This window comes from Acomys russatus, chromosome 15 (genome assembly GCF_903995435.1).
Source record: "Acomys russatus chromosome 15, mAcoRus1.1, whole genome shotgun sequence".
Classification (NCBI taxonomy): Eukaryota; Metazoa; Chordata; class Mammalia; order Rodentia; family Muridae; genus Acomys; species Acomys russatus.
In genome coordinates this window covers 9,564,309-9,592,222 of record NC_067151.1, presented here as the reverse complement: position 1 = coordinate 9,592,222, position 27,914 = coordinate 9,564,309, and the positions used below count along the sequence as shown (strand labels likewise).

General features: G+C 42.8%; 1 pseudogene; it reads left to right on the top strand.

Moving 5' to 3' along the window:
* Positions 1–636: 636 nt before the first annotated feature.
* LOC127199611 (40S ribosomal protein S25-like) lies at positions 637–27,914 on the top strand (annotated as a pseudogene).

Genomic DNA, 27,914 nt, shown 5'->3' with positions numbered 1-27,914 from the left:
CTGCAGGGGAGGGAGTAGGGAACGACTCGCTTATATTTAAGAGGCTGGCCACTGGGCACTTGAGCATGCTTAGTGAGTACATGAACAACACATATTGAACTCGGTGTATTTTTTTTTCTTCTTCTGGGGGAGGGCATAAGGCTGGGATGGTGGACCTGGGAGGAACGGGAAGCAAGCGTGATAGGGTTATTACATGAAATTATCAAACAAGCAATTATAATATTACGTTGGAAAAAAGAAAGTTGTAGTGTCTCCCATTATATTATGTTGGTAACTTGATAAAAATAATTTAATACTGTAGAATTATCATCTATTCCATTTCTTGATTTAATGCTTGTTTAGGCTTTCCAGGCAGTCTCTGGGAACTATAACAAATGTTTCTTCTAACTTTACTTTTAAAAACAATGTTTTGTTATGGTATTCATAAATGTGGAATTAAAGTTAGGTTAAAAGTTTGAAAATAAAAAAGTATGAGTTTGTCTAATAAACCATGAGTTCATATGCTAGCAATCTAAGATTTCATTTTCATTTTGAATTAGTTCACTTTAAGACTTACAAGTTTCTTTTTCTGTCCCGCCACCCACCCTGACATCTTAGTGAGGCTGCGGTGGTCTTCGTCACTCTCCGAGCTTCGCCATGCCACCCAAGGATGACAAGAAGAATAAAGATGCTGGAAAGTCGGCCAAAAAAGACAAAGATCCATTAAATAAGTCTGGTGGCAAGGCCAAAAAGAAGAAGTGGTCCAAAGGCGAAGCACGGGACAAGCTCAACAGTCTAGTCCTGTTTGACAAACTCTGTAAGGAAGTTCCCAACAATAAGCTTATTACTCCAGCTGTGGTCCCTGAGCAACTGAAGGTTCGCGGTTCCTTGGCCAGGGCAGCCCTTCAGGAGCTACTTAGTAATGCACTTTCAAGCTGGTTTCAAAGCACAGAGCCCACGTACTTTACACCAGAAACACAGAGGGTGGAGATGCCCCAGCTGCTGGTGAAGATGCAGAAGGAGGTCCAATCAGCTGTACATTTGGGAAAATAAAACTTTATTAAAAAAAAAAGAAAAAAAAGATTTACAAGCTTTTCAGTGTGGCTGCTGGAACAGAGACCAGTGACCTGGTTTCAGAAAAGCAAGGATAATTTTTAACTATCTTTTTTTTTTTTGCATGTATATGTGTGTGTGATATTCGTGAATATTCATGTGTGTGATTGTATGTGGTTGCACATGTATGTTCATGTGCATGTGTGCAAGAGTGTGGGGGGTCCAAGGTGGACACTGGGAGTTTTCCTTTTTTGTTCTCCAGTTTGTTCATGGAGGCTAGGTCTTTCAGTTGAATCCAGAGCTTGCCAATGTGGGCAAGTGTAGACGGCAGGCTTGCCGTGTGGCTCCCCCATCTCTTCACCCTGAAGGCTGGGATTACATGTGGCTGGGATTACAGGTGGCAGGGATTACAGGTGGCTGGGATTACAGGTGGCTAGGGATTACAGGTAGCTGACTTGACACTTAACATTTACAGGAGGCTCTGGGACTTAAACTCTTAATTCTGTTTTGGCTTGGGGGGCTGGAAAAACAGGGTTTCTCTGTGTATCCTTGGCTGTCCTTGACTCGTAGACCAGGCTGGCCTTGAACTCACAGAGATCAGCCTGCCTCTGCCTCCCTGAGTGCTGGGATGACAGGCATGTGCCACTGTGCCTGGCTTGTCAAAGAAAAAGTTATGTCTTTCAAAAAAATTCTGACACAAAGCACTCAGGCAATCTGGGACACCATGAAAAGACCAAATCTAAGAAGGAGAAGAAACCCAGGGCGAAGGCACAGAAAATAGACCCAACAGAATCTTAGAGGAAAATGTTTTTAACCTAAAGAAAGAGGTGCCTATCAAAGTACAAAAGCATGCAGAGCACAAAATAGACTGGACAGGAAAAAAAAATCCCCTCTGCACATAATAATCAAAATACTAAATGTAGAGAACAGAAAGGGAATATTAAAAGCTGCAAAGAAAAAGGACCAAGTAGCATATGAAGGCAGACCTCAATGAAGACTCAAAAAACCAGAAAGGCCTGGATGGGTGAAACTGGAAAGCTTCTACACATCCAATAGAGGACTCATATTTAAAATATATAAAGAACTCAAAAAAACTAGATGCCAGGAAAATAAATAACCCAACTGAAAATGGAATACAGATCTTAACAGAGAATTCTCAAAAGAGAAAACTCAAATGACTGAGGAACACTTAAAGAAATGTTCAACATCCTTCGTCATCAGAAAAATGCAAATCAAAACTACTTTGAGATTTCTTCCTGGGGCTAGAGAGTTGGCTCAGTGGTTAAGAGCACCTGCTGCTCTTCTAGAGGACCCAAGTTCAAATCCCAGCACTTACATGGCTGCTCACAATTGCCTGCAATTCTAGTTCCGGGAGATTTGATGCTCTCTTCTGACCTCCTGGGAGACCGATCAAGCACATGGTGCACATACATACATGCAGGCAGAATATTCATATACATAAAATTAATTATTTGTTTAAAGAAGAGATATTTTGCCAGGTGTGGTGGCACATGCCTATAATCCCAGCACTCAGGAGGAAGAGGCAGGAGGATCTCTGTGAGTTTGAGGCCAGCCTGGTTTGCAAAGTGAGTCCAAGATAGTCAGAGCTGTTACACAGAGAAACCCTATCTCAAAAAATGAAAAGAAGAAGTAGGAGGAGGAGGAGGAGGAAGAGGAGGAGGAGGAAGAGGAGAGATTTTATCTTAAAACATTAGAATGGCTAAGATAGAAAATAAAAAATAGAAAAATACAGCTCATGCTAGCCAGGCTGTGGAGTAAGGGGAACATTCATCCATTGCTAGTGGGAATGCAAACTTATTCAGCCACTGTGAAAATCAGCTGTGAGTTCCTCAGGAAGATTGGAATCAATCAACCTCAAGATCCAGCTATACCTCTCTTGGGCACATACCCAAAGGACATTTCATCCTACCACAGAGACACTCACTCAACAACGTTCATTACACCTTTATTCATTAATAGCCAGAAACTGGAAACAACCAAGATGTCCCTCAACAAAAGAATGGATAAAGAAAATGTGCTATAATTACACAGTAGACTACTACTCAGCCATTTAAAAAAAATGAGATCATGACATTTTCAGGTAAATGGGTGGAACAAGAATAAATAATCAGCACAAGTGAGGAGACCCAGACTCAGAAAGACAAGTACGGTATGCGTTCACACATATGTAGGCATTAGCTGCAAAGTCAGTGATAGCCAAGCTACAATCTGAGAACCACAGAGGATAGGTGTAGAGTTAGGGACTGCGGTGGAGTGGACAGACACATCTCTCTATGAAAGGAAAGTAGGATGGATAGTTATGGGTGACCGGAGGGGCTGGTATGGGAGGATCACGTGAAGAGGGGAAGGGAAGAGGGACAAGGGAGAGACAAGTGAAATTAGGCCATTTGAAGGGTATCACAAAAACCTAACGTAGTAGAAGGTTCAGAAGGTGTGTCTCCCTGTGTGTGTCTGTGTGTGTGTGAGTGTGAGTGTGTGTTTGTGTGAAGGTGATCTAAGTGAAATTGCCAAATACCAGGGGAGACAGAGTCCCAGTTGTCCCTCTCTTGTTACATCTAACTGAGTTGTTGGCCAAGGTTGTCCCATGGGAACCCACAAACAACTCAGGATTTTGCCAAGATTATAGGTTGCTCTCCACAAACTGATGGTAAGGCCCTATTGCTGAAGAGGTCTACACAGCTCACTGAACATGAAGAAGTCGAGCTGGCGCCTACATAGAGCCTTCACCCTCACATGCTAGCATCTGTGGTGCAGGATGGTACTCTGTACACTACCAAAGGAGAAAGAGAAACATCAAGTCAACCACAAACCCTTTGATCTACAGTGGTGTCCTGCCTTCAAGATACGTTAGAGCAATGGTGGCGTAAAGCCTGTGGAAGTAACCAACCAATATTTGATTTGGCTTAAGGCCCACTCCACAAGAAGGAACCTATACCTGACACTAAGAATCTAGATAGCTCAGGGACCTGTGGCAAAAAAAAAATTATAATTTATTCAGATTACATGCCAATTGTTATCCCCTCACCTGTACCTTCCCTGTTCCCTCCCTCCCTCCCTCTTCTGCCCTATTCCCCTCCCCTAGACCTCTGACTGAAGGGGACCTCCTCCCCCACCATATGGCCACAGCCCATCAGATAGCCTGCATCCTCTTCCTCTGCGTGCCACCATGCGTCCCCGCCAAGGGGAAGTGATCAAATTGGGGGGGGGACCCAGAGTTCATGTCACAGGCAGTCCTGGCTTTCCCTACAACTGCAGAGAATGAGCTGTCCATTGGCTAGATCTGAACAGGGGATCTAGGTTTAGTCTATGCATTGTACTTGGCTGGTACAACAGTTTGTGCAGGCCCACCTGGGTCTAGATCCACTAGCCTTGATAGTCACCTTGTGGGGCTCCTGAACCCTCTGGGTTCTTCTATCTATGCCACTCTCAAGTGGAATCCAGCAGTGAGTCCCAGCATCTGCCCTGATCCTGTGCTGGGTAGAGTCTCTCAGAGGACATCTATGTTGGACTAATATCCACTTATAAGTGAGTATATACCATGTGTGTCTTTCTGGGTCTGGGTTACCTCACTCAGGATGATCATTTCTAGTTCCATCTTTGCTGCAAATTTCAAGATTTCCTTGTTTTTAGTTTCTTTGTCCCTTCAGTTGAGGGACATCTAGGTTGTTTCCAGAGTCTGGCTATTACGAATAAGGATGCTGTCAACATAGTTGAGCAAAAGTCCTTGTTATATGGTGGAGCATCTTTCGAGTATGTGCCCAGGTGAGGTATAGCTGAGTCTTGAGATAGCACTATTTCCAATTTTCTTAGGAAGCACCAGATTGATTTCCAAAGTGGTTGTACAATTGTGAACTCCCACCAACAATGTAGAAATGTTCCCCTTTCTCCACATCCTTGATAGCATGTGCTGTCACTTGAGTTTTTGATCTTAGCCATTCTGATGGGTGTAAAATGGAATCTCGGAACTGTTTTGATTTGCATTTCCCTGGTGACTAAAGACATCGATCATTTCTTTAAGTGTTTCCTCGGCCATTTGATAGTCCTCTGTTGAGAGTTCTCAAGGAATCTCCATCCTTGATCTCAAGCTGTACTTTGGAGCAACAGTAATTAAAATGGCATAGTACTGGCATAGAAATAGGCTAGTTGAGCTGGACGCGATGGCACACGCCTATAAGCCCAGCACTCTGGATGCAGAGGCAGGTGAATCTCTGTAAGTTCAAGGCCAGCCTGGTCTGCATAGTGAGTCTAGGACAGCCAAGGCTACATAGAGAAACCCTGTCTCAAAAAACAAAACAAAAACAAAAACAAAAACAAAAAAACAGAAACAGAAAAAAGAAAAGAAAAAAGAAAGAAATAGGCTTGTTGATCAATGGAATCAAATCAAAGACCCAGAAATAAATCCACACACCTATGGACACTTGATTTTTGACAAAGAAGTCAAATCTAACCATAGCATCTTCAACAAATGGTGCTGGTCTAACTGGATGTCTACATGTAGAAAAATGCAAATAGATTCATATTTATCACCCTGCACAAAACTAAAGTCCAAGTGGATTAAAGACCTCAACATAAAACTGGACACACTAAATCTGTTAGAAGAAAAAGTAGGGAATAGCCTCGAACTCGTTGGCACAGGAGACAACTTCCTGAACAGAACACCAATAGTGCAGGCTCTAAGATCAACAATTATTAAATGGGACCTCAAGAAACTGAGAAACTTCTGTAAGCCAAAGGAGGCTGTCAACAGAGCAAAGTGACAGCCTACAGACTAGGAGACGATCTTCACCAACTCTGTATCTGGCAAAGGGCTAATATCCAAAATACATAAAGAATTCAAGAAATTAAACACCACCAAACCAAATAACCCAATTTAAACTGTGAATGTAAAAGCAGCTTTTTTTTTTCTGCCTGACCTAATTGTTTTCTTATAGACCCACTGCCTCCATCTGCTAACCGAGGCCTAGTCCTGGAAGCTTCTAGCTCCCTACAATCTAATCTACATGTCTTCAGCCTCTGAGACTTGCTGATGAACAAGATCACCCTTTCTACCTCTTTCTGAGCTCTGGCTGGTTCAACTCAGCTGCTCTGGCTCACACTCCTCTCCTAGCTGACTGATTGAAATTGGCTTCTCAGTTTCTGACTGAATTGCTCTGTTTGGCCTCAAACTAACTCAAGAAATCTATTCTAATCTCCTGGCTCCTTCTCATCTCTGGCTCATTCTGTCTTCTCCTGTAGCTAGCTCATTCTCTCTTCAACCTGTCTGTCAAATTCTCCTGGTAAAAACCGTCTCTGAATTGTACAAACTCAACTGCCACAAACTCAACTCCTCTGCCTCTCTACTAACTGACTCAACCAAACTGCCTGAACAAGACTGTCTGTAGCTCAGAGATCTGCATGACTCTGTCTCTCCAGGGCTGGGATTAAAGACGTGTACTTTTTTTTTTTTTAAACCTGAAACTTGCTCCCTACCAGGCTGACCTTGAACTCAGAGATCTGCTTCCCTCTGACTCCTGGGATTAAAGGTGTGTTTGTGTTCCAGCGTGAATGCACAGTCCTAGAAGGTCCTTGAATGTGATCTCTTGCCAGAGCAGCCATGTTCTGAACGAAAATTCCTCTCCAGAGAAGATGGAGGACACCAAGAACATAAGATCCTCTAACTTAACAAGATGGATGCATGTGTGAACTCACAGAGGCTGAGGGGGCAAGCACAGGGCCTGCATGGCTCCACCATAGATGGGGTCTGTGATGGCTGTTCTTTACTGACTTGACTGTATCTGGAATTACCTACATCTGGGTACTCCTATGGGAGGTTTGTTTTGTTGTTTGTTTGTTTGTTTTTCTTTCTTAATTAAATCATTTAAAGTAGGAAAACCCACTTCTAATCCAGACCTTTAAGGTAGGAAGACCCACCTTTAATCTGGACCACACCTTCTCCTGGCAGTCATTATAAAGGACATAGAAAAAGAAATATAATATCTCTCTCTCTCTCTCTTTCTCTCTCTCTCTCTCTCTCTCTCTCTCTCTCTCTCTCTCTCTCTCTCTCTCTCTGCCTGCATCCTCTCATTTTTGTTAGCAAGTCCATTGAAGCCGACTTTTGGGGGATTCTGGAATAAATGAAGACTGGCTGAGACATCCAGCCCCATGAACTGAGCGACTATTGGACACTTAGACCCTCCATTGGGGCAGACATTGTTGGAGTATCTTGACCACAGCCTGTAATGCTGTAAGTCCTGCTCCCCTCAAGAACCCTGACTAATTCAGAACCCTAGAGCAGAAAGGACAAGTGGATGCAGGCCCCATTCCCCAACCCAGAAGCTCTCCCCAATTTATAATCACTTGCAAGTAAACATTTTGTTTTCTCCAGGGGAGTCTCACTAGGAAAACAAACTACTCTTAAGTGTAAGCTGCATGCCCAGCAGCAATAACAAAACAAAAAAAGAACTGAAAAACATCTTTGGAGATTTCCTGTCTCATAGCGTCATGTCAGGGCTTTTCTCCTCCAGCCTCCTCTTAAGTGTGATCTTACTTTTTATTATTTTTTCTCTCTTTTTACCTCATAAGTACTTTGCATGTACATTATGGCTTCCAGTTTAGTGTTTTTATGGGATTCCTGAGTGCGCAAACACATGGGTCTCTGTGTCTATATCTGTTTTTTTCCTTGCATTCTTTTCCTTCTGTTTGTTTTGTCCCATTCTGATGTGTTAGTTTTTGTTTTATCTTATTATATAATATTTTGGTTTTATTATTATTCCTTAGATGCCAATTTGTTTTCTAATGAGAGACAGAAAAAGGGTGGATCCAGATGCACGGTGAGGTGGAGAGGGACTAGGACGAGTAGAGAGGGGAGCCATCATCAAAATATATTTTGTCCGTGGGAAAATAAAGCTATTTTCAATAAGATGGGGAAAAGGTACTAATCCTGTTCATAATCACCTCCCAAACAGACCACCTGTGATTACTGTCACTTAGGGATTTGGGTTTTCAGTTGTGAATTTATAGGGGAATGCAAACATTCAAGACACCGCACCTGTATTTCCTCCATACGTAGCTAATATTTAAATCAAATTATAACCAGGAAGTCAGTTGGCAAGCACTTAGGAATATAAACTGAGGAGCTATTGGTAGGATCCAAATGTTCAATGGCACTGGATTCCAACCATCTAATTCAGTCATTTTCAAGTCCTACTTTTATTTTATTAGCAACAGTGCACGCTGCAGAAGAAAGTGTTATAAAGAATACACATACATACCTATAGATGCATGTGTGCAGACCTCCGTTCCTCTCTCTGTGTTCTGGTTGAGTTATGGTGGCCTGAATCCTCTACACCAGCAAACTCACAGCTGGAGGAGACCAGAAGTAGGGGAAAGGGAAGTCAAGTTGTCAACTTGTCTGGTTTTACATTCAGAACAGAAACTAACCTCTGGGTGAGTCTGTGTTTCCAGATAGGTTTAGCTAATCATGGAAGGACCACACTGAATGTGGCGCGGGGCAGGGGTACCATTTCATGGACTGAGACCTCAGACTGGATTTAAAAAAAAAAAAAAAAAAAAAAAGGAAAAAGCAAGCTGAGCCACATAATGTGTCTCTTTGCTGGCTGTTTTTTGCATACCATGATCAGAGATCTCCATTCCTGCCACCAGACCTCCCTTACCATCACGAACGTTCTTTCAAACTGAGAACCAGAAATACCCTTCCTTCCTTAAGTTGCTTTTTTCAGGAGTTTTGCCGTAACATTGAGAAAAGCAGTGCATGCAGAGGGTGTGCACGGACACAGAAGCATAAAAGACTGGCGTACACTCAAACCCTGAAATCCCAGCGCTTGAGAGGCAGAGGCAAGACGGACGATCTTGACTTTGACGGTGCCTAGGCTGCATAGGAGTTTCCAGATCGGTCTCAGTTACACAGGGAAAATGCGAAACCAAAGTCTCAGAAAAACAACCCAAAAACCCACAATAAAATTTCCTATTTGGTAAGGAGATACTAAGAAGGGCTTGTACGAAAGGCTGAAGTAAACAACCACCCGGCCTGTAATCCCAGCTGTCCAGAGTGCAAGAGGCAGGAGAACCAAGTTCAAGGCCAGGGGTGAGGGAGAGATGGCTTTGTGGTAAGGCGCTTGCCCTGAAAGCGCAGTGGCCCGAGTGTTTGGATTCCTAGCGCACAGCCAGGTGGGACAGTACGTGCTGGTCATTTCAGCACTGGGGCGGCAGAGACAGGAACCCCCTGGGGCTTTGCTGACCCACCAGGCCAAAACTGGCAAGCTCCAAGGTATGAGAACTTGTCTCAAAAAGTAAGGTGGACCATGACTGAGGAAAATACTTGATGTTAACCTGTGGCCTCCACACATTGGTACTCCCCCCCCACACACACACACACACACTAAAAAAAGCAACAAATCCAAAGTGAGTTCAAACGAAGGCCAACTTGAACGCCTTAGGTCTTATTTCAGAAGCAAGTTTTTAAAGAAGTAAAAATAAAGAGAAGGCTGTGGGCGTAGCTCAGCGGCAGACCTTATATGCACATGGTCCTACGTCCAGTGCCCACTATGGGGGTTAGGAAGAAGCAATACAAAAATAATGAAAGAAAGATCCAAAGCATCGTTTGGGCCATTGGCAGAAAACTATGAAAAGCCTTAAAAGGAACTTGTCACAGTCAGATTTCAATTTTAGAAGTGTCAGTGTCTTTAATGGGAAGGTGCTGCGTATGCAACAGTGGTCGTTGGGATCTGTAGCTCACGCAAGCTTGGCCATCCTTCACCCCTCATGCGGGAGGCCACACCATTAGGCCTCCAGCAGCCGACACGTGCATTTCATCACCAGCAAGCTTTCTCCGCTGCTAAAAATGCACCCGGCTGCCTGTGTCAGGCAGGCCTGTAGCGTCAGAAGATGAGTGCCCTGGCACCATTCTCAGCCAGCAAGGCCAGGACTAGTGAGCATCTCCAGAGCATCTGTTCTGCCTCCATTGGGCTGTGCTCCCTTCCACGCCTCACTCTTCCTTGTGTTCTTTGGTGGGAAATGATGTCCTCACGTCACTCACTGCTCAGATAAATAACGTGCACCCGAAGCTTTCTCTCAGTATACGCTTTTGGTGGAATCCAAACTAAGTTGAGTCTGCTGTGGGCAAAGAACATAGGGCTGCAGAGGGAAGGTGGTTCTGGACAGAGCACAGTTCAATCCCCAGAACCCACATAAAAAAAAAAAAACAAAAAACAAAAAAACAGCCAGGTGGAGTGCTGCATGCTTGGACACTCAGCACTGGGGAGGGAGGGAGAACATGAGGGGTCAGGGCTAGCTGATCAACCAGCCTAGCTTAATCGCTGAGTCCCAGGCTACCTCAAGATCATCTCAAAAGAAAGATGAATGGCACTCCTGAGGAGAGACACATGAAGTTGCTTTTGGCTTCCACATACACAGGAGCACGTGCGCACACACACACACACACACACGTGTGTATGTGTGTGTGTGTATGCGTGTGTGTGTGCGTGTGTGTGTGTGTGCATGCGTGCGTGTGTGTGTGTGTGTGTGTGTGTGTGTGTGTGTGTGTGTGTGTACATACTGCACTATAGACAAAGGGAATAGGCTAGAGACATGCACCAACGATGTTACAACTGGTTAGGAAAGGTACTAGGAAGAATGGGATGGGATCCAGGTTTCTGGTTTGAGTGACTAAAGGACTCACCACGCAAAGCAGTAGAGGAGAGGGTAGATGATGGCTCAGCATCGAGAAGCAGAATTGGGCATCTTAGCTGGAGCTGAGAAGACTGGCTAAAGGGAGATTGGTATCTGGAACAACGACTTCTATCATTTCTGTGGCTAGTATACACATTCCTTTTGTATTGGAGAAAAATAAAAACTAAATGGAGACAGGAGCCTGTGGGGTGGGGTGAGGGAGAGAGAGAGAGAGAGAGAGAGAGAGAGAGAGAGAGAGAGGGAAACACTGGGGGTCAGATTTCACTTATCAGAGCTCATTAGCAGCCAGGCCAAAAATCACGTGTCCTGGACTTGGCCAATCAGATGACGCCCCACCAAAATTTTGCATATTGGGGAAATGGTGCTTGGCTGGCTCATTCTCAGAGCAATGACAACAGCAGATACACTCTCCTCCCTTCCATAGCCTCCCTTCCACAGGCCATCTGTGGAGAACAGCACCGAGAATTAAGACTAGTTCATGCTCACAGTCAACTGTGAGCCAGTTGGGGGGAGGGAGGGCAGTGTCCAATTTCTTATCCTGGGGTGTCGATTTGTGAATTTGCTTTTAATTTTTTTTTTTTTTTTTTTTTTTTTTTTTTTTTTTTGTAGTAAGCATAACCATGCATGCAGAATATTCTTCTAAAGACAAGGTTTCATGTATCCCAGGTTGACCTCAGACTCACTGTGTAGCTGGGAATGACCTTGACCTCCTGATCACCCTGCCTATACCTCCCAAGTGCTAATGTCATAGCTATATATACCACCATGCCTGCTCTATACAGTGCTGGGGGTTGGACCCAAGGCTTCATGAGTGCTAGGCAAAGACCGTACCAATGGAGTTACATCCCCAGGCCAGGAGTGGCTGACTTTAAGAGTAATGCCCTATACTTCATATTTGCCCACTGATCTCCTAGGAAGCTAGTATCTAACTAGAAATAGGATTAAAATTATTTAATCAGAAAGCTAAGGCTTTGTGTACAGCTGAGGCACGTGCAGCTCCCAGCAGCCCCCAGACCTTTCGTTTTCACATTCTCCACTCTCAGACCACCTACCCACCCACCAGTGTGCCACCAACATTCTTTGGTAAACCCTAGACATTTTTCTGTGCTTGGCAGCTACCCTTGAAATATTATTAATACTGCCTGTTGCTAGCGCTCCTGATGCTAAGGAGGGTCTGTCCCCTTGTAGTTTTCCAATTTTGTTGCCAACCTTGGACAGCCAGGATTCCTCAGTGGCACTTTGTCACTTGGTTCTTTAAACTTGTAGAGTCACCTCCATCCCACTCACACCTCCCCCTCTTCTTCCCCACAAAGAGAGACTTGGAGTCCTTTCTTAAGGGATGTCTAGGGGGGTATGTGTGGGACATCAGCTCAGGCTACTAAAAGGAACCCTTTCCCACGGCTGAAATGAAACTTCTGTCTTCTGGCGCTCCCTCCTGTCCTATTGGTCTTGCTTGCTTGGACATACTGTGCTTCCCAGTGTCGTTTGCCATTTTATCCCAGCATCCTCTAGAGAGTTGGATCAAAAGAGAATCTCAGAATATAAACTAGCCACACCTGCACATTTCATTACAAGTATGCTGTCTGTTTGCTTGATTCAGATGGGGGGAAGGGCGGTGGGAAATTAAGAGCCATAGGAAAGCTGTCTTCACAGCTCGGTTGCTCTGCTGCTGTGGGCTTCTTTCCAGTTGGTGCCGCAAGAGATCTGGGGCCTGTGTTTGCTTTTCTTGGCATCTTCGGAGGTGATGTCTGTAGCTGAAGACACTGGGGCCATTGCCAGAAGCCCTGCTGGAGCTGGGACTATGTCACTCCAGGTTCTAAGATCTCATCTGCTCACAACGACGGGGAACATTGTGATCTTGGCAGACACCCTCATGCCGGCACACCGTAGCCACCAGCTTCTTCTCCCAGTTCTCAGACCCCAAGCAGAGCAGCAAAGTGACCTCTGGACACACACAACTGGGCCGCAGCAGCAGCACCGTCTCTGGAATTCCTTGTGTCTCCCTGGGGAACTTGTCACTGTGGACACAAACATGATTACAAACTGCTAGTGACCTGGCAGCACATTAACACATTCCCAGGAGGGGGCCGGACAAGCAAAACTTCCTTTCCTGGTAGCTGGCCCCGCTGCCCTGCCCACTTCAGACCTGGGGAAGTAAATATTTCAGCTGTGCAGATGAGCACCGGCTGAACACAGCAAAACAAAAGTCATCCCTGGAATTTATAGCCAAAGGTCTTGATCTATAGCCTCTGATAAATATCTATACTCTGGCCTGCTCTCTCCTGTCTCTGACACTCTTGTTTTGTGTTTTTCTGCTTTGTGTAGGCTTTGAACTTTTTCAAACCTATTTTATTTGGGGTTCTTTAATGCTTATACCCCCCTTCCAATACACCTACCCTAGATAGGAAAGAAAGGATGTTAACGGAAACAGGAGAAGTAGACCTTTTTAGACTCAGTTCCTTAGAAAGATTTCACTAGCATAGTCGGCAGGATTCCAGCAAACCCATTAAACAGCAAACCAGCAATTCAACAAAAGTGACTGCAACCGCAGCCTCTGGAACCCAGAGCAGCAGCTGGAACCTGGAGCCTTGAAGCATCTGCTGGAGTAGTTCTCTCTAGGAGTGTCTCAAAGTAGAGCGACGAACAGTCAAGAACAAAAAACCCCGCCTCTTGTTTTGGGCTCATATATGTGTCTCCGTTCAGAGTCCATACTAGGATGTCTATCAGTTGGCAAAGACCATGCTCCCACAAGAGGTGGGTCCTCTTCCAGTAGACAAACATCACCTGTTCTCTCACAAGTCTGTTTTCAGAGGAAAAACACCGCATACCCTTACACAAGTCTGTTTCACATCCCACACTTGAGATCAAAACAAAAACATGTTTACATCAAGTACAGCTATGCCTTATTTTTCCCCTCAGGATCTTGTTTTGTTGTTTCTCCTATTTCTAGCAACTTCTTCCCCCACTGCCCATGTTCCTAAGCAGTATTTGCTGCATTACTATGAGAACAGACAGAGTATTTCCGAAAGTATAAGAACATGGATAGTTGGGGGCGGCCTTCTTCTTCTTCAACTGAGGATAGGAGCTATACTGCAGACGTGGAGCAAGCAGCTTGCCACAGTCCTTGCACAAGTCCTTGCATGTCCCCATGTACATATTCTGTAAAGGGCATCAGGATCTTACCTCCACATTCATTGTTTCTCAGGCTGCTAGTCCCCACTTTCTGGAATTCATCTGTGGCAAACAAAGATGTCAGGCTGAGTCCTCTGTACCCATATGTAGTAACTGCAGATTTCGGAAGACTTGGAACAGGAAAGCAGAATCAGGCCTAGCTGTACTCTAGAACTTTCTACCTCTCAGTTAAGAGCTTTGGGGTTTTTTGTTGTTGTTGTTGTTTTCACTTTCTTTTTTATTTAAATTTGTCCTAAATAGATACTGTCTTCTCCTGGCTTAAATTTAAAAGTATACGACTGAAGAGACAGCTCAGTGGCTCTGAGCATCTGCTGCTCCTGCAGAGGACCTGGGTGTGGTTCCCACCACACATGGCAGCTCACAACTATTTTGAACACCATTTCAAGTGTCCTCTCTGACCTCCACTGGCACTGGGCATGCACATGGTGTAGGCAAACACTCATACACATAAAATAAAAATAAATAATACACAAAAAGACATATTAAATAATTTCATTAACCTGGCTTTCCCATCAAGTTTTCTAAATGTTTTCATTCTACTTGTATATAAGTTTTCTTTGCTACAAAGCAAATTACTAGAAAGTAGCTTAAAACAAAGCATACATGTTATCTCATAGTTCATATAGGCCAGAAGTCTGAGCAATCTTACCTACATTTTCTGCTTAAGGTATCCCAGAGCTGAAATCTTGGCACTAGGTGGAGCCTCCATCTCCTTAAGGTTGGGTCCTCTCCCAAGCGCACCGGTTGCTATAGAGTGTAGGACTGAAGTGAGATTCTTGGGTTTTTGTTGTTTGTTTGCTCGCTCGGCTGTTTTGTTAATCACTCGCAGCTACCCACAGCACAGACCTGTCTCCATATGCAGTTTGGCAAAAGGACCGCTCTCTTTTTTTCTAGCCCCACAGGACAGACAGCATCATATTAGTTCGTCCCACCCACACTCAAGGAAAAACCATACAAGGAATAGGATTGTGCCAGCCCGCTCCACAGATGTTAGGCTATCCACAAAACAAGAGTGTACAAATTTCTCCTTAAGGCAAGGATAACACCTCCCCCATCTTGTCTTTGAGGTCAACCTGTCTGGAAAGCACCCCACAGCGGTGTGCATGGTCTTTGTACACTCACAGAAACTAGTACCCTGTTACACTGGTATGCACACTTCTGTTCCACCTCTCCCTAACGGGTGGCCACTCAGACACCTCCCAGTCTTCTCTGTGCTGGATGAAGTTGTCAGTGACACAAAGCTTTGAATAAGCGTGTCTTTTTCTGAGTCAGAGAAATTTGCTACACATTGCCAAGTTCCCTTTATAGAGATAGCTCCATTTTCTTTCCCCGATCTCCAAATATTTTAGCACAGTTTTCATTTTTGAGGCTTTTTTTTTTTTCGTTGTGTGAGTGAAGTTGAATAACAACATAATTTAAGAGAAAATTCACATTTCTTTTTCTGTGAACTGTTCGTGTTCTTTTGCCAATTTCTTTGATTTGTGGGTATTCTCTCAATTTCTAGAAGCTAGTAGTCTCTTTTGTGATAAAACTGTAAACTAATTTTCCCAATTTGTCCCTGTCTTTTGACCTCCAATGTTGTTTTTGCCATAAAAAAATTTCTCAAATATGTAACTGAATTTGTTGATCTTTTGGGGGCGGGTTATACTATAGACTAAAAGGCGCTATGACTCAGTTGCTCTTAAGGGAAGCAATCAAGATTTTTTTATTTGTTTGCTTGCTTATTTTTCATGTATAGTTTTGTCCTTCTTCCTTCCTTCCTTCCTTCCTTCCTTCCTTTCCTCCCCGCATGGTTTCTCTGTGCAGCCCTGACTATACTAAACCTCTCTCTGCAAACTAGGCTGACCTTGAATTCCGAAATCCTCCTGCCTCAGCTGTCACCAGTTTAATTTTTTTTATATATTGAAATCTTGCTGCTCTTGGAATTTTAATCTAGGACTACCACTTTCAACTGCCTTCAAAATCTGTAGTTTTCCACTTCTCAGGGATAAAGGTCCTGGAAGCTAGTGCAGAGAAGACCCTCTTCCTGGGCCCTGCTCAAAGTGTGATGGGGTAGCCTGGTGGGATGCAGGGTCTGGCAGCGGCAGACCAACAGCGAGACACTTAGACCAGCTGAACCTGAAGGACTCAAAAACCAGGCGATGTGCAGTGAAAACAGGAAAGTGAATTGATTTCAGAGTTTGAAACTGTCTGCTCTCAGGTTGTTTGTTTGTTTGTTTGTTTGTTTGTTTGTTTGTTTGTTCAGAGCCAGAGAACGGAGCTGTGGCTGTGAGCACGCTGGGCAAGCTCCCTGGCAGCCTTGTTGTATATTCTTACTCTTGAGAAACTTCCTCCTTGTCGTCAAAAGGTTACAAAACTTTAAAGCCTTTGCCTCCTCGGGCGTTTTCCAACTCCTCAGTGCACTTTGAGGCTTCAAATTTTAAATACAGTAGTCCATACTTTTGGTAAACCATCTGTAAGTTTTGAAAATTCACAAAGCTGTGTGATCACTACAACAATCACACTGCAGAAGAAGCTCGCAGCTCTTCAAAATGTTCTCTCTGGGCTGTGGTTTCTACTTCCCTAAACAGAAAACCCCACCTGCCTTTCTCTGCTGCAGCTTTGCCTGCTCCAGGACTCTGTCACAGACAACCCTGCCCCTGGGGTCTGTGTTTCTGTCCTGAAACCTGATCCCCATTATGTTTGTGTTAAGACGTGGGAACATGAAGAGGTGACTGAGTCACAAGCACAGAGAATTTGCAGGTAGGATCAGTGGTCTGGTAACAGAGACCCAACGGCCTGCAAGGTGTTCTGCAGGCAGAGGTGCCATCGCCAAGCCAGGCGACCCAAGTTCAGTTCATGGTTCTCACCTAGCGGAAGGACAGAAGGGACTCCTACAATTACCCCTCCGACTTTCAGAGGCACCCCATGGCACACACACACGCGCGCTCACACACACACACACACACACACACATATATGGTGAACAAACATGTAATAAAAGAAAAGGAGGCCTGACAGAAGTTCCTCCTTTTACTGTGTCATCATCTGTGAGAAACTGACCTTCCATAGGCACTGATCTGTTCATGCATGGAAAGGACTCCTAAGTGTGTGTATTACACTTACATTATTTATAAATTGCTCAGTGTGAACTACTGTACTATACTAGCCCTCAGCTACCTACTGTGCAGCCTTTGAGCCTGACTTCTTCCGCTCTGCATGATACACAGGAGGTTCGCTCATGTTGTTACATGTAAAACATCGTTTTCCTTTTACTGTGCTATTTTAGGGCGCTATTAGATGGATGAGTCACTATTTGTACAAATTGAAGGTGTTTCCAGTTTTCAGTGACTGAAAATATTACATTCTTATCTGCATCTCTGCAAGATACAGCACCCCCCATGTGTGTATGTGTGTGTGGGCGTGTGTGTATATATATATATATTTTTTTTTTTTTTTTTAAACAAAGTTCTATGATGCAGCCCAGTCTGACCTGGAACTCAGGATGCTCTGCCTCCATCTTCCAAGTGCTAGGATTATAGGGACAAGCAGTCATGACCAGCTTTCTTGTTTTCTCCCCTTTCTTCCTTTCCTTTCTCTATTTTCTCTTCACTTCCTTTCTTTTTTCTTTCCTTCCCATTTTATACAACTGGTACAATTTTTTCACTGATAGTGAAACACACAGTTGATTTTTCAACATGTGTTTTTTTATATGATAGAGACATACTAAACTTAATTCTAGGAGTTTTTATAGATGCCCTTTTCCCCAAAAAATAATTAATAATTTTTATTTTTTATTTGTTCATTTTACATCCCAATTATAGCCCCCTCCCTCATCTCCTCTGGGTCCCTCCCTCCCTTATCTCCTCCCCCTCCTCCCCTATCAACTGGCCTCAGCCCATCAAGTCCCATCTGGACTGCCTGCATCCTTTCCCTCTGTGGCCCAGCAAGGCCTCCCCGCTGGGGGAAGTGATCCACCAGTGGGCACCAGAGTCCATGTCCCTACTCCCCGTATTATGGGACGCACAAGGAGACTATGCTGCCTATCAGCTACACCTGAGCAGGGGTCTAGGTCCTCACCATGAATGGGTCTTGGCTGATGCATCAGTCTTTGTAGCACCCCTCCCCGACTCAGCCAAGATTTGTTGGCTCTATTAGTCTCCTTGTGGAGGTCCTGTCCCCACCGGGTCTTTCTATCCCTCAGCTTCTCTATAAGACTCCCTGCACTCCACCCCAAAGTTTGGCTGTGAGGCTCGGCATCTGCTTTGTTCCCTTTTACGGTGGAGTCTTTCAGAGGATCTCTATAGTAGCGCCCTGTCCTGTTCCTTCTCTTCAAATGCTTCTAGGGTCTATTCTATTTGTATTCTCTCTAGGCTCCTCCTTGTTACTTAGCTTCTTTAGGTCTGCGTATTGTAGCATGGTTATCCTGTATTATATGGCTAATATCCACTTATAAGAAAGTATATACCATACATATCTTTCTGGGTCTGCATCACCTCACTCAGGATCATGTTTCTAGTTCCATCCATTTGCCTGCAAATTTTAAGATGTCCTTGTTTCTAATGGTTAAGTAGTATTCCATTGTGTAAATGTACTGTAGTTTTTTGTTGTTGTTGTTTGGTTTTTTTTATCCATTCTTTGGTTGAGGGACATCTAGGTTGTTTTCAGATTCTGGCTATTATGAAGAAGGCTGCTATGAACATAGTTGAGCAAATGTCCTTGCTGTATGGTGGAGCATCTTTCAGGTATATGCCCAGAAGAGGTATAGCTGGGCCTTGAGGTAACACTATTCCAAAATTTCCGAGAAAGTGCCATATTGATTTCCAAAGTGGTTGTGTAAATTTGCACTCCCACCAGCAATGGAGGAGTGTTCCCTTTCTCCACATTCTCGTCGACATGTGCTGTCACTTGAGTTTTTTATTTTAGGCATTCTGATGGGTATAAGGTGGAATCTCAGAGTTGTTTTGATTTGCATTTCCCTGATGACTAAGGACATTAGGCATTTCTTTAAGTTAAGTGTTTCTTGGCCATTATTGGATGTTCCTTTGTTGAGAATTCTCTGTACCCCATTTTTAATTGAATTTTTTTTTTTTGGTTTAGTAGTGTTTAATTTCTTGAACTCTTTATATATTTCAGATATTAGGCCTCTCTCAGATGTAAGGTTGGTGAAGATCTTTTTCCAGTCTGGAGGCTGCTGGTTTGTTCTATTAACAGTGTCCTTTGCCTTACAGCAGCTTTTCAGTTTCATGAGGTCCCATTTATTAATTGTTCATCTTAGAGCCTGATCTGTTCAGGAAGTTGTCTCCTGTGCCAATGAACTCAAGCCTCTTCCCCACTTTTACTTCTAACAGATTTAGCGTGTATAGGCTCAGTTCTCTTAGCAAATATATTTTATTATGAACTTATTAACTGAGAGTACCTCACTTATAACCTGACTAACCTAAACAATAGGAAAAGGAGATTAAAGAATACAATAATGAAACCATAAGGATATCAGTTCCGAGGAACGATTCTCCTGGTGTAATCAGCAGGATTTCTTCTGCTGGAACCTGGAACAACCAGAAGCCTTCCCTCGAGCAGTTCTCTCTAGGATTGTCTCGAAGTGGAGCAATAAACAACCAAAATTAACCCAAGTCTCCAAAGGCCTCACCTCTTGTTTTTGGCTCATTTTTATACCTCCTCTCAGCATTTGTTCAAGAATGTTTTTCAGCTGCTTAATAACCAATCTCCCCCACATGGTGGTTCAGCTTCTAAGGGGATAAACATTACCTGCTCTCTCACAAGTCTTTTTCTCATCCCCCACTTGTGATCTAAACAAAAGACATGTTTATCTCTCCTTCAAGTGTGTCTGGTTTTATGTTGAGGATTTGATTTTATGTTGGATTTTAGTTTTGTGTGGGGTGATAAATAATGGTCTATTTGCATCTTTCTACAAGTAGACATTCAGTTAGACCAGTACCATTTTTTGAAGATGCTATCTTTTTTCCATTGTATGGATTTGGCTTCTTTGTCAAAGATCAAGTGTTCATATGTGTGTGGGATTGTCTGGGCCTTTGATTTTATTCCATTGATCCACTTGTCTGTTTCTATGGCAGTATCATGCAGTTTATTACTGTTGCTCTATAGTACAGCTTGAGGTCAGGGATGGAGATACCTCAAGAAGATCTTTTATCCTGTGTTTTTTGTTTTTCCATATGAAGTTTAAAATTGTTCTTCATTAGTCTGTAAAGAATTGTGTTGGTATTTTGATGGGAATTGCATTGAATCTGTAAACTGCTTTTGGTAAGATGGCCATTTTTACTATTTTAATCCTACAGATCCATGAGGATGAGAGATCTTTCCATCTTCTTCAATTTCTTTTTTCAGAGACTTGAAGTTGGTTAGGGTTACATCAAGTTGTTTGTGGGTTTGGGGGGCTATTGTGAAAGATGTTGTTTCCCTAATTTCTTCCCAGCCTGTTTGCCTTTTGTATAAAGGAATGCTACTGGCCTTTTTTAGTTGATTTTGTATTCAGCCACTTTTCTGAAAGTGTTTATCAACTGTAGGAGTTCCTCGGTAGAATTTTTGGGGTCACTTATGTATACTATCTTATCCTATGTGAATTGTGATACTTTGATTTCTGCCTTTCCAATTTGTATCCCTTTGATCTCCTTTAGTTGTTTTATTGCTCTAGCTAGGACTCCAAGCACTATATCAAAGAGGTATGGAGAGAGTGGACAGCTTTGTCTTGTTCCTGATTTCAGTGGAACTGATTTAAGTTTCTCTCCATTTAGTTTGATGTTGGCCATAGGCTTGCTGTATATTGCCTTTACTATGTTTAGGTATGTGCCTTGTATCCCCGATCTCTCCAAGCATGAATGGGCGTTAGATTTTGTCAAATGCTTTTTTGGCATCTAAGGAGATGATCATGTGGGTTGTTTTCTTTTAGTTTATTTAAATGATGGATTACATTGGTGGATTTCCATATATTGAATCACCCCTGCATGCCTGGCATGAAGCCTACTTGGTCATGGTGGATGATATTTTTTATGTGTTCTTGGATTTGGTTTTTGAGTATTTTTGGATCAATGTTCATAAGGGAAATTGGTCTGAAATTCTCTTTCTCTGTTGGATCTTTGTGTGGTTTAGGTATCAAGGTGACAGTGACCTCATAGAATGAGTTTGGTAATGTTCCTTCTGTCTCTATTTTGTGGAATAGTTTGAAGAGAGTTGGTATTGGCTCTTCTCTGAAGGTCTGGTAGAATTCTGGCCCTGGGCTTTTTTTTTTTAATTGAGAGCCTTTTAATGGTTGCTTCTATTTCCTTAGGAGATATGGGACTATTTGATTTGTTTACCTGATCTTAATTCAATCTTGGTAAGTGATATCTATCAAGAAAAATGTCCATTTCGTTTAGGTTTTCAAATTTTGTGGAATATAGGCTTTTGAACTAAGACCTAATGATTCTTTGGATTTCCTTGGTGTCTGTCACTATGTTTCCTTTTTCATTTCTTAGTTTGTTGATTTGAATACTTTCCCTCTGCCTTTTATTTAGTTTGTCTAAGGGCTTGTCTATCTTGTTGAGTTTCTCAAAGAACCAGCTCTTGGCTTTGTTGATTCTTTGAATTCTTTTCTTTGTTTCTAATTTATTGGTTTCAGCCCTGGGTTGATGATTTCCTGTCATCTACTCTTCTGTGTGTTTGCTTCTTTTTGTTCTAGAGCTTTCAGGTGTGCTATTAAGTTGCTAGTATGGGATCTCTCCAATTTCTTTATGAAGGTGTTTAGTGCTATGAACTTTGCTCTTAGTACTGCTTTCACTGTGTCCCATATGTTTGCGTATGTTGTACTTTCGTTTTCAATGAATTCTAAGAAGTCTTTAATTTCTTTTATTATTTTGTCTCTTACCCAGAGGTCATTGAATAAGGAGTTGTTCAGTTTCCATGAGTTTGTAGGCTTTCTGTTGTTCCTGTTGCTGTTGAGTTCCAGCTTTAATCCGTGGTGATCTGATAACATGCATGGGGTTATTTCAGTCTTCTTGTATCTTTTGAGGTTTGCTTTGTGACCACATATATGGTCAGTTTTGGAGAAGGTTCCGTGAGGTACTGAGAAGGTATATTCTTTTTGTTTGGGTAAAATGGTCTATAGATATCTGTTAGGCCCATTTGATTCACGACATCTATTAGTTTCAATATCTCCATGTAGTTTCTGTCTTGATGATCTGTCTATTGGTGAGAGTGAGGTGTTGAAGTCTCCCACTATTAATGTGTGGGTTTCAATGTGAGATTTAAACTTTAGTAATGTTTCCTTTACAAATGTGGGTGCTCTTGCATTTGGGGCTTAGATGTTCAGGGTTGAGACATCATCTTGGTGTATTCTTCCTTTGAGGAGTATGAAGTGTCCTGCTCCATCTATTTTGATTAGTTTTGGTTGAAAGCCTGTTTTATTAGATACTAGAATGGCTACTCCAGCTTGTTTCTTTGGTCCATTTGCTTGGAAAACCTTTTTATAGCCCTTTAGTCTGAGGTAATGTCTGTCTTTATTGCTGACATGTTTTTCTTGTATGCAGTGGAATGATGAGTCCTGTTTTTTAATCCATTGTTAGCCTGTGTCTTTTTATTGGAGAGTTGAGGTCATTGATGTTGAGAGAGATTAATGACCAGTGATTGTTAGTTGCTGGTTTTTTTTTAATTTTTATGTTGGTGGAGATTGTGTGTGTGTGTGTGTGTGTGTGTGTGTGTGTGTGTGTGTGTGTGTGTGTGTGAGTGTCCTTTCTTTTGTTTTTGAGGATGTGGGTTATTTATTTCCTTTGTTTTTCTGAATATAGATAGCCTCCTTGGGGTGGAGTTTTCCTTCTAGTATCTTCTGTAGGGCTGGATTTGTGTCTAGGTACTGTTGAAACTTGGTTGCATCATGGAATATTTTGTTTTCTCCATCTACAGTGATTAAAAGTTTTGCTGGGTATAGTAGTCTAGTTTGGCATCTGTGGTCTCTTAGAGTCTGCATGACATCCATCCAGGCCCTTCTGGCTTTCATAATCTCTGCTAAGTCAGGTGTAGTTCTGCTAGGTTTTCCTTTATATGTGACTTGGCATTTTTCTCTTAAGGCTTTTAATATTCTTTGTATATTTAGTGTTTTGATTATTATGTAGTGGGAGAATTTTCTTTTCTGGTCCAATCTATTTGGAGTTCTGTAGGCTTCTTCTATGTTTATAGGCATCTCCTTCTTTAGGTTGGAATGTTTTCTTCTGTGATTTTGTTGAAACTGTTTTCTGGGCCATGGAGTTTGCTTCTTCTACTTCTGTTATTGTTAAGATTGGTTTGGTTTGGTTCTGGTTTTTCAAGACAGAGTTTCTCTGTGTAGCCATGGATGTCCTGGATTCATTTTGTAGACCAGACTGGCCTTGAACTCACAGCGATCCACCTGCCTTTGCCTCCTGAATGCTGCTGGGATGAAGGGTGTGTGCCACCATGCCTGGCTTAATATTGGTCTTTTTATGGTGTCCCAGATTTCCTGATGTTTTGCATCAGAAATTTTTTAGTTTTAACATTTTCTTTGACTGATGTATCGATTTCTTCAACTATATCTTCTACACTTGAGATTCTGTCTTCCACCTCTTGTATCTGTTGGTGTTGCTTGTGTCTGCAGTTCCCGCTCTCTTCCCTAAGTTTTCCAACTCCAGGATTGTCTTTGATTGTGTTTTCTTTGTTGCTTCTGATTCCCTTTTTAGGTCTTAAATAGTTTTGTTCAGTTCTTTCATTTCTTTCTCCCATTTGATTGTATTTTCCTATAATTCTTTATAGGATTGATTCAATTCCTTCATCTGTTTGAATGTATTTTCCTATATTTCTTTGAGAGATTTAGTTTCCTCCTGCAAGGCTTATATCATTTTCATCACCTTAGATTTACCTCAGATTTAAAATCTTCTTCATGTCCCTCAGGGGTGTTAGTGTCTCCAGAGCTTGCTGTGGTGGGATCACTGCTTTCTGGTATTGCTAAATTAGATGTCTTTTTATTCAGTTGAGGATTTTGCAGTTATATTCAGGAAGGAAACTGGCCCATAGATTTCTTGTAGTTTATGTCTGTTTTTTTAATCACAATAAAACACAAAAATAAATTAGGAAGGGCCATGCTCTTGTGTTTTCTAGAAGAGATCATATAGCACTGATGTGATTCCATCCTTCAGTGTTTGGTAGGATTTCACCACTGAAACTAATAAAACCTGCGTTTTGTTGTTGTTTTGTTTTGTGTTGCCTTGTTTTGTTTATCAGAAGCTATAAAAATACAAATACAAGGCCGTACTGTGCTGGCACAGACCTTTAATCCCAGCACTCAAGAGGCAGAGGCAGGCAGATCTCTGTGAATTCAAAGCCACCCTGGCCTACGGAGGAAGTTCCAGGATAGCCAGGGCTACACAGAGGAACCCTGTGTAGAAAAATAAATAAATAATGAAGCAAACAAACAAACAAAGACTAAAAAAACTTCTTTAAATGACATAGGACTCTTCATTTTGTCTCAGGGAGTGTTGGCTATTTGTGGCTTTGGGTGGTTGAATTTTCATATTTGGAGATGTTGACTATCATTTTTCTTTTCTTTTCTTTTCTTTTTCTTCCAGTGTTGATAATGGGAGCCAAGACCTTGTGCATGGGAAGCACATGCTGTAGTCCAAGGTGCACCCTTAGCCTTTTTACTATCCTATAAAAAGACTAGAATCTATAGGTGACATTTCTTCCTTTGTTCCTGATATTGCTAATAAGTTGTTTTCCTAGTCTTTATGAGCCAAGAATGGTGATGGGGTGGAGATTTTACACCTTTTTTTTTCCTTTTTTCTTTTTTCTTTTTTTGTTTGTTTGTTTGTTTATTGCTTGTACAGTGTTCTGCCTGAATGCCAGAAGAGGACACCAGATCTCGTTATAGATGGCTGTGAGCCACCATGTGTTGCTAGGAATTGAACTCAGGACCTTTGGAAGGTGCTCAGGACCAGTGCTCTTAACCTCTGAGCCATCTCTCCAGCCCTATTTTACACTATTTCAAGCTGAGACGTTAGGCATCTACAGCATTGTGGGTCCTTCTAGAAGACACAAAGCTTTCTAATTCAGAGATGAAGTTCAACTTTTTATTCACAAAAAATAGCAGTTGACGGAGGACCAGCATTTCTGCAGCAGGTTCTTGGCCACAGATTCCCATGAGATAGTGCAAAGGGGTGAGGTCAGCCGAGATTGTACCCAGCTGTATTAGAGAAATACTAAGCTTAGGACACCAGAATCTTTCTGTTGAATGAGAGGCTTAGTTTCTTCTCCTGTCCCTGGGGTGAAATTCTCTAACAAAAGCAACTTCGGCTTCAGAGTTAGCTCACCAGGCAGGGAAGAGTCAGGGAAACAAGAGCTTGCGGTAGCTGGTGACATCCCATCTTCAGTGAAGAGGCAGGCAGTGGTGACTCCACGAAATTCTGAGTTATGTGCCCCTCTTTCCATAGTCCAGGAATGGTCCTGCCAACACTAAAGTGGGGTTTTTCACATCAGTGATCACAATTAAGATAATCCTGCCAAGTGCTCAGAGAGCCATCTCCTAGGAAGTTCTAGATTCTGCCAAGTTGACAACACTCGCCCTGACAGCAGAAGTGTCATTTCCTTTGCTCCACAGAAACATCATCTCGATTACACCAGATGGTATTGACACTGAAGGGAGAGAAGTCCAGAACCACACATAGTCAGTGTCCTGCTCAAACACACGGCATAGCGTAGGCTAGCCCTCCTCTACCATGTGTGAGACCCAGGGTCAACGCCCAGCACGTCAAAAAGAGGTTAAAAAGGGAAGCACCTCCCAAATAACTTGCTAATTCTCTGGCTAGAAATTTAAAATTTGTATTAATCACTTCAAAACAGTGATTCAATTTATGTTCTTTGACTATTATTTTGCTGCTTTAACATAACATATTTCTGCTTTTTGGGAGGAGGTTTCACACCTAGCTCTGGTTGACCTAGGATTCACCGTGCAACAAGCTAGCCTTGAATTTGCTGCAACACCCCCGTCTACTAAGTTCTAGCATTATAGGCACGAGCCACAATTCCCAGACAGATATTTTACTTTTTCCCACTTTTATAATTTCAGAAGGGAATATCACTATGCCTTCTCTTTCATGAGAGACAAAACAAAGGCCAGAAAAGAGATCTTGGAACTAAGGTTCATGACGTACTTATCCAATGCCAGTATTTCACTAACTTAAAGACGCCACACTATATTCAAAAGCATCTCCAGCACTTCCCAGCACAGTGGCTTCAAGTGAGGGCATGAATGAGAAATTACTCCAGTGGCAGCAAGACGGAACTAGAACATACTGCACTCCAAACCCTATTCACGAAAGTAGTGTGTAGCCCTTTTACACTTGTGTTTTTGTTTTTATATTATTATTATACAGTGCTCTGCTTGTGTGTACATCTGCTGGCCAGAAGAGGGCATCAGATCACATTGTAGATGGTTGTGAGCCACCATGTGGTTTCTGGGGATCGAACTCAGGACATCAGGAAGAGCAGTCAGTGCTCTTAACCTCTTAGCCATCTCTCTAGCCCCTATACTTGTTAATACAAGGAGAAAATCCTGTTTCCCAGGAAACAGAAGCAAGAAGAAGAGAGAGAAGCAGCAAGAGATTTGAGGTGGGGCAAATAGATGAAAGAATATTTACCACACGCTCTTTGGACTCACAATCCTCCTGTAGACCCCTGGTATTATGATTCGCAAAAAGAAAAGTGAGTTTGTCCAAGTTCGCCCTGGGTAGACGCAAACCACACAGCAAATGGAAAGAAAGGATATGAGGTAGAGGAAGGGAAGAAAACTGATATTGAGTACGTTTGGAAACACATATGGAAACCTACTATTTTATATGGTATGAGCACACTAGTTGAATTGGAGTCACCTTACATAGGAGATAATGACCCTTCCAGAAGCCACAGGTTTCCAAACAGAAAACGCAGTTCAACTGTGAGAGCCCTTCCCTTTAGTTATTGGTCATGGGGTGACCCTGACCAAACACAATGATGCAAAAATGACACAACTATTGCCATTTCTTTTGATAGCTGGACAGAACATGATGCTGAAACCCTAACACTGAATACTCTGGTTACAGGACTCGGAGAAATCAAGTAGGTACTGACCAGAAAGTTCCCTCCTGCTTCCTAGCACAGAAGGTGCTATGTAGGCTAGGGTCAAAGGTCATCAGCAGTCTTACTGAGCTACGACCCCTGTGAATTAAAATAATGACCAACCTGGCAAACTACACCAATGAGTACAGTAGTAACATGAATATTACGGATGTAACCGTGCTGGCTAGTTTTATGTCATCTTGACACAAGCTAGAGCATTTGGATAGGAGGGAGCCTCGATTGAGAAAGTGCCCCCATAAGATCCAGCTATAAATCATTTTCTTAATTAGTGATTGATGTGGGAGAGCCCAGCCCACTGTGAGTGGTGACATCCTTGGAATGGTCTTCCTGGATTCTATAAGAAAGCATGTGGGGAGCCAAGACCATAGCCGGCAAGCATCTCGGACCTTGGCATAATACATCGAGTGGACCTGGAGCAGGCTGCCTTGGGACCTCTTTCCCTCCTTGCCTCAGAGTACATTCCAGAAGGCTGCCTTGTGACCTCTTCCCCTCCCTCAAGGTACTTTCCAGCTGTTCTCAGTGTTCCTGGAATTACAGAGGCCTTCAGAGGACGAGCAGAACAAAGTCTATAGATAACATCTTGTGGTTCCAGATGCCTAACAATTCCACCCAACCCTAGAACCACAGGGGCCCTCACCCTGCCAAACTTCCTCACTTCCTGATATCTTGCAAAAACTGCCCACCCGGGTCACCCCACTCAGCCTCCTGCTTCAATGGTATATAATTGCCTGTGAAAAATAAAATTTGGTCAGCTTGATCAGATTCCTTGACTTGCTGTCCATTCTTAGCGTCTCTTGTGCCCCATTCTCTACCTAGGGGTCCGAGGGTCCCAGTTGATTGTCCAGCGGGTCCGGGCAAAAGCAGGCTGA